This window comes from Piliocolobus tephrosceles, chromosome 8, assembly GCF_002776525.5.
Source record: "Piliocolobus tephrosceles isolate RC106 chromosome 8, ASM277652v3, whole genome shotgun sequence".
Taxonomy (NCBI): Eukaryota; Metazoa; Chordata; class Mammalia; order Primates; family Cercopithecidae; genus Piliocolobus; species Piliocolobus tephrosceles.
The window spans coordinates 144389595-144396513 of record NC_045441.1 but is presented as its reverse complement, the minus strand read 5'-3'; the positions used below and the strand labels follow the sequence as shown (position 1 = coordinate 144396513).

Genomic DNA, 6919 nt, shown 5'->3' with positions numbered 1-6919 from the left:
ACATGATTTTCGAATCCAGTGGAAGATACTCTAAAATGCTCCTATTCAATACTGGCGTGAGTAAAATTAAACTGATGCTTATAGAGGGCAGATAGAGAAATCCCCGCGGCTGAGCAATTCGGCAACATGTCTCAATAGTGTTTTACTTTTTGCTCCAATAGTTAGGAATCTATACTAAGGGAAAGTCACTAGCTACACAAATACATAAGTAGAAGATATTTACTATAGCATTACTTACAATAATGATTAACAAACGTGATTTAAATGACAGACAATAGAAATGCACTTAAATAGGCCGGGCACGGTGGCTCACACCTATAATCCCCGCACTTTGGGAGGCTGAGGCCGGCAAATCATCTGAGGTCAGGAGTTTGAGACCAGCCTGGCTGACATGGAGAAACCGTGTCTCTATTAAAAATACAAAAATTAGCCAGGCGTGGTGGTGGGTGCCTATAATCCCAGCTACTCAGGAGGCTGAGGCAGGAGAATCACTTGAACCAGGGAGGCAGAGGTTGCAGTGAGCTGAGATCATATGCCTGCACTCCAGCCTGGGCGACAAAAGTAAAACTTGGTCAAAAAAATAAAAGAAAAAGTAAAAGAAATACCCTTAAATAAATTATGGTGCTTGCATAGTTGAAATACTACATTGCCATAAATGTTGCTTTTCAACTTGTAATAATGCATAGGAGAAAATTTGTGATGTAATTTAAGTTTTAATAAAACACAAAAGTATATGTCTCTTTAGTCACATTACACAAACATACACAAAAGGCACACAGAAGAAGAGATCATGTCAAAATTGTGCTAACAATGTTAACCACCTCTGGATTAGAGATTTGAGGTGATGTGCCTTTTCTTTGTAAAGTCGCATTATCAATGTGCCAGTAAAGTCCTAATGCAGAAGTTTTTATACATGGGACAAAAGACCAACTTGAGAATCTGACTGTGGTTCTAGGCCAGTGCTGTCTAATAGAAAATAATGCAAGCCATATATGCAATTTTGGATTTTCTTTTCTTTTTTTTTTTTTTAAATTTGAAACAGAGTCTCACTCTGTCGCCTGGGCGGGAGTGCAATGGCACAATCTCAGCTTACTGCAACCTGCACCTCCCTGATTCAAGTGATTCTCCTGCCTCTGCCTCCTGAGTAGCTGGGATTACAGGCACACACCACCACGCCTGGCTAATTTTTGTATTTTTAGTTGAGATGGGGTTTCACTATGTTGGCCAGGCTGGTCTCAAACTCTTGACCTCAGGTGATCTGCCCACCTCGGCCTCCCAAAGTGCTGCGACTACAGGCATAAACCACCACGCCTGGCCCCTGCAGTTTTAGATTTTCTGGGAGACATACGAACAATTAGAAAAAGGAACCAAGTCAGATTCATTTAATAATATATTTTGTTAATCCAATATGTCTAAACATTATCATTTCAAATGCAATAATTTTTTAAATTATGAAGAAAATATCTTGCATTCTTTCTTATTTTCATATTAAGTCTCTTACTTTAAACATACAGTGCATCTGAATTCACACTAGCCACCTTCCAAGGACTCCGTAGCCACATGTGACCAGCGGCTGCCATACTGGACAGCACAGCTCTAGGGCCATCCGCAGGATACAGACATGGCGCATCCTGCCTCAGAAGGGCCATCCCCAGAATACAGACATGGCACATCCTGCCTCAGAAGACTGACGTCTGAGACTCCAGAACAACCCCCCATGTGATCACAGTTTCCCAGTGTCTCACAAGCAGAGAACGTCTTGGATAGTCAGTAACAATTTTGTAACCTATAGTTTAGGTACTGAAAGTCACTGAGGATAAGGATGGCCAAAGTTGATCCATGCCCTTTTTGTACATTTTGACTGCTAAATGTGGAGAAATGAAAGTTCTTCCTTTTCTAGCATATTTGCACAAGGCCTAAAAATAGAGGTAAGTTGGTCACTCTTAGACGTTCACACACTGGACTCGCAAGAGTTAACCCAGTGGTTTTTTCCGAGATGTTTAGCAACTGCCTTTCCAATTTTGAAAGATATTTACAAGCTGGCCATTTCCTCACTCCTACAATTACCAAAACCACATATAAGTTAAAATTGATTTGATTTATCTTGTGATTAGGTTCATGAACACTGTTCTTTTCTTAATTCAATTAAGAATAATTCTCATACTCTCTTGGAGATCTGTGGCATAAGGGCTTCTGATATTACTGATTACTTCCATTTTTGACTGCTTTAACTTACGGACACCATACCTCTTATACTTGGCCATATCCTTTTTGCTTTGCAGCAAAAACACACTGAACCCTGAGTTTTGACTCACCTTGACCAGCTGTGCAGAACCTGATGGTCCATTTTTGAGTACTGGTTCCACTGATGACTTCATATTACCTTTATCTTATGTTGGCCGTAAAATCTGTCCTGATTTTACACTATGTGTATTTCACTTCAGAAATCCTTTCTGGAATGAGTCAGCTTTTAATTAATTAATTGATTCCGTTTTAGTGTCATCCAAAAGTGACACTGTGAACACCTACTAAGAATGCTGAGCTGCAATATAGTTCATGAGTTTCATTTCTGAGAAGTGGCTAATGCACCCATTAGTCATGCAAATTTAAAGTAGTGAATTAAAGGCAACTTATAGAATAGGAGAAGATATTTGCAAGCCATGTATTCAATAAGGCATTAATATCAAAATATACAAGGAACTCACACAACTCAGTAGAAAAAAAAACACAGGTCATCAAATTTTAAAAATGGACAGAGATATAACTCCCAATGCCATTCCTCCCTGCTTCCCCCTCCCCATAATAGGCCCCGGTGTGTGATGTTCCCCTTCCAGAGTAAGTGATCTCATTGTTCAATTCCCACCTATGAGTGAGCACATGCGGTGTTTGGTTTTCTGTTCTTGCGATAGTTTGCTGAGAATGACGGTTTCCAGCTGACTAGTTGATGGGTGCAGCACACCAACATGGCACAAGTATACATACGTAACAAACCTGCACGTTGTGCACATGTACCCTAGAACTTATACTATAATAAAAAATAAAAATAAAAAAAAAAGGAAAGAAATGCTGCCATTTGCTACAACATGGATAAACCTATAGGACATTATGTTAGGCTAAAAAAATCAGGTACACCTGCAGCCAATTAAGCCGACTGAGTCCCTTTCCTCATGGGGGCCCAGTGTGCAATGGCTGCAAACAGCAGCTTCCCTGGTAGTGATGCAGCCTGTTTGTTGTATGCGTTGCTCTAAGGGACCTTGGAGACAGTCCTTTCAGATGGATGTTCATGTTTCTGACCTTGCACTACCCCAGTGTAGGCTCCAAACAGGCATGCGAGGTGCCATTGGCAAGCCCCAGGGCACTGTGGCCAGGGTTCACATTGGCCAAGTTATGTCCATCTGCACCAAGCTGCAGAACAAGGAGCATGTGATTGAAGCCCTGTGCAGGGCCAAGTTCAAGCTCCCCAGCCGCCAGAAGATCCACATCTCAAAGAAGTGGGGCTTCACCAAGTTCAATGCCAATGAATTTGAAGACATGGTGGCTGAGAAGCGGCTCATCCCAGATGGGTCAAGTACGTTCCCAATCGTGGCACTCTGGACAAGTGGCAGGCCCTGCACTCATGAGGGCTTCCACTGTGCTGCCCCCTCTTAATACTCACCAATAAATTCTACTTCCTGTCCACCTAAAAAAAAAAAAAATGCCTTCACTTCAATTACCCCTCTTTCTTACGTACTTTGTCTGTTATTTTAGTTTTATCCTGATTCCCTCAATAAACATTATTAGTATATTATTAAAAAAAAAATCAGGTACAGACAGACAAATGCTGCATGGTCTCACTTCTATGTGGAATTAAAATAGTCCAACTCACAGAAGCAGAGAGTACAGTGGTGGCTACCAGAGGATGGGGTGGGTGCAGAAGGGGAGAAACAGGATATGTTCCTTAAAGAATACAAAATTTGGGTTAGACTGAAGAAATAATTTCAAAGATTTATTGTACATCATGGTGACTGTGATTAATAACAATGTATCGTATTCTTAAAAATGGCTGACAGAGAAATTTGTGTTTTCCACACAAAAAATAATAAGTATATAAGATAATTCATGTTAATTAGCACAATCCTGACTTCCCACATGTATAAATGTTTCAAAATACCACGTTGTACATAATAAACACATACAAGTTTTATATGTTAATTTTTTAAAAAAGAGAAACAATTATAAATAAAATCTATAAGCTCCTACTATGTCAAAAAAAAAAAAAAGACAGAGAACCTGAATAGACGTTTTTCTAAAGAAGACTTACAAATATCCAACAAGCATGTAAAAAGGTGCCCAACATCATTACCATGAAAACACAAATCCAAACCACAATGAGATATCACTTCACACCTGTTAGCATGGTTTTTATTTTTTTTAAAAAAGAGAGAGGTAACCAAGGTTGATGAGGCTGAAGACCAAAGAACCCTTGTACACGGTTGGTGGGAATGTAAATTGTACAGCCATAATGGAGAACAGTATGGAGGTTCCTCAAAACATGAAAACTAGAGCTACCATATGATACAGCAATCCCAACCCTGAGCATACAGCCAAAGGCTTTGAAGTGAGTGTGCCGAGTAGCTCTCTGCACCCCCGTTCACTGCGGCTTATTCACAATTGCCAGCAGAGGAAGCAACCGAAGTGTCCATCAACGGATGGATGGATAAAGGAAATGTGGCTTGTATACACAATGGTGTATCTTCAGCTTTAGGAAAGGAAGGAAAGCGGTCATTTGGGACATCATGGATGGACCTGGAAGGCAGTAGGCTAAGTGAAATAAGCCAGACACAGAAAGACACGTGCTGCATGGTCTCATTTATATGTGGAACCTAAAAAAGGCGAAGTCACAGAAGCAGAGAGCAGAAGGGTAGTTACCAGGGGCCAGGGAGTGGGGAGATACTGGTCAAAGTGCACAAACTTGCCCTTATAAGATGAAAAAGTTCTGAAGACCTAATGTACAGCATAGTGACTGTCATTAAAAATAACGTATCGAGGCTCATGCCTGTAATCCCAGTACTTTGGGAGGCTGATGCGGGCAGATCAATTGAGGTCAGGAGTTCGAGACCAGCCTGGCCAACATGGTGTAACCCCATCTCTAGTAAAAATTAAAAAATTAGCCGGACATGGTGGCAGGCGCCTGTAATCCCAGCTACTCAGTAGGCTGAGGCAGGAGAATCACTTGAACCCGGGGGGCAGAGGGTGCAGCGAGCAGAGAGCACACCACTGCACTCCAGCCTGGGCAACAGAGCAAGACTCTGACTCAAAATCATAAAATAATAATAATAATAAAGTATTGAATACTCGAAATTTGCTAGGAGGATAGCTCCTAAGTATTCGCAACACACACAAAAAGGTACTTATGTGAAGTAATGAAAATATTCATTACTTGATATGATAATCATTTCACAATGTATGCATACATCAAAACATTACATGGCATACCTTGAATATACACAATTTTTGTCAATTATACCTCAATAAAGCTGAAAAAATAAAGTACTCCATTTAAAAAAATTAATAAAATCAAATAACAGGTTAAAGATCCTTAAAATTTTTCGGTAGAATGAAGGCAGTTGGCCAACAGGTTATCTATACGTTTTCTTTGCATAGAAGGGTTTCTCAATTCTTGCCAGCCCTCCCCTTAGCTAAATGTACATTGCACTGTTTTCTAGATTGTCACTGCTCGCTGGTTTCAAAAGAATCTTCCCTATCCACACACTTTCTCTCTTCCACTGAGTTCACCCAGTTGGATGTCTCTGGTCCTTGTGGAAACCCTCCCATTTTACCGTAAGGGACCTCACTGGTATTGATTTAAATCTGCTTTCTTTTTTCTTAACTTAAGTCTCTTTGAACAAACAATAGAAGAAGAATTCCCTGGAAGCTGTCATGAGAATGGTCCCTATGAAGTCGCTCTTAAGTTAGGGTCATTTACTGAGCGTGGTTAATTTACAATAATGTGGTTTGCCTAACCATGGTACACAGTCCAAGTGGCATATTCAGGGGGAAAAAATAAAATAAAATAGAGTGACAGCTTCAGCTAATAGTTACAACCTCCTGCTACAGAGTTTCGTCTAAATATAGAACATAGTTCACTCCACAGAGATGGAGCTCCTGCCGCGCCAGGGAGTGGGGAAGAATTCTCCATGGTGATGTTTAGCTTGATGATAATACATTTAACACATCAGGCATATCAAATGATGTGAGGAAGGTATGATGAATGTGAATTTCCTCCACTCTTCTAAGTTAATAGGAGGTTTATTCAACAATATTCAGCAAATATTTACTGAGCACTTCTATGTACGAATCATTAAGAACAGAGGGATACGAGCCATGGGCTCTGTCCAGGGCAGCTCCGCTTTCTCAGCCTCAGCACGACTGACATTTTGGAGTGGTTAATCCTTTGTCCTGGGAGCCATCCTGGGCATGGGAGAATGTTTAGCAATGCTGTTGGCCTCTGTACACTGAATGCCCGTGGCACCACCCCTCATAACAAGCAAAAACGTCTCCAGGCTTTCCAAATGTCCTTGGGAGGAAAATCACCCCCAGCAGAGAATCGCTGGTCTGGTGGAGGACTCAGACCAGCAGGCAGGGAGTTCCTAGGCCACAGTGTTGGGATGGGGCGAGAGCCGTGGGGCCCACGGGAGGGGTGCCTGACCTATGGGGGCCACCTGGGGCAGGAAGGCTCTCCAGGCTGGAGGTGCTCAAGTGTGGGCCTGGAAAGTGACAGGTGTTTCCATAGTCCAGTGGCATGGGAGTTGGTGGAGGGCATCAGAGGCCCAGAGGGCAGGAGTCCTCGGTGAACAGTCCCGGGATGAGATGGGCAAAGGACAGCTGGAAATTGTGGCCCTCAGTAAGACGAGGACTGAAAAAGAACGATAACTCTGAG

General features: G+C 41.7%; 1 non-coding gene and 1 pseudogene across 1 annotated transcript; both read left to right on the top strand.

Moving 5' to 3' along the window:
* The first annotated feature begins 3132 nt into the window (after positions 1–3132).
* On the top strand, positions 3133–3266 carry LOC111551539. Its single transcript, XR_002734391.2, has one exon. It is a non-coding gene; the product is annotated as a small nucleolar RNA SNORA70 (small nucleolar RNA).
* A 7-nt stretch (positions 3267–3273) lies between these two features.
* On the top strand, positions 3274–3709 carry LOC111551465 (annotated as a pseudogene).
* The last annotated feature ends 3210 nt before the right edge of the window (positions 3710–6919 follow it).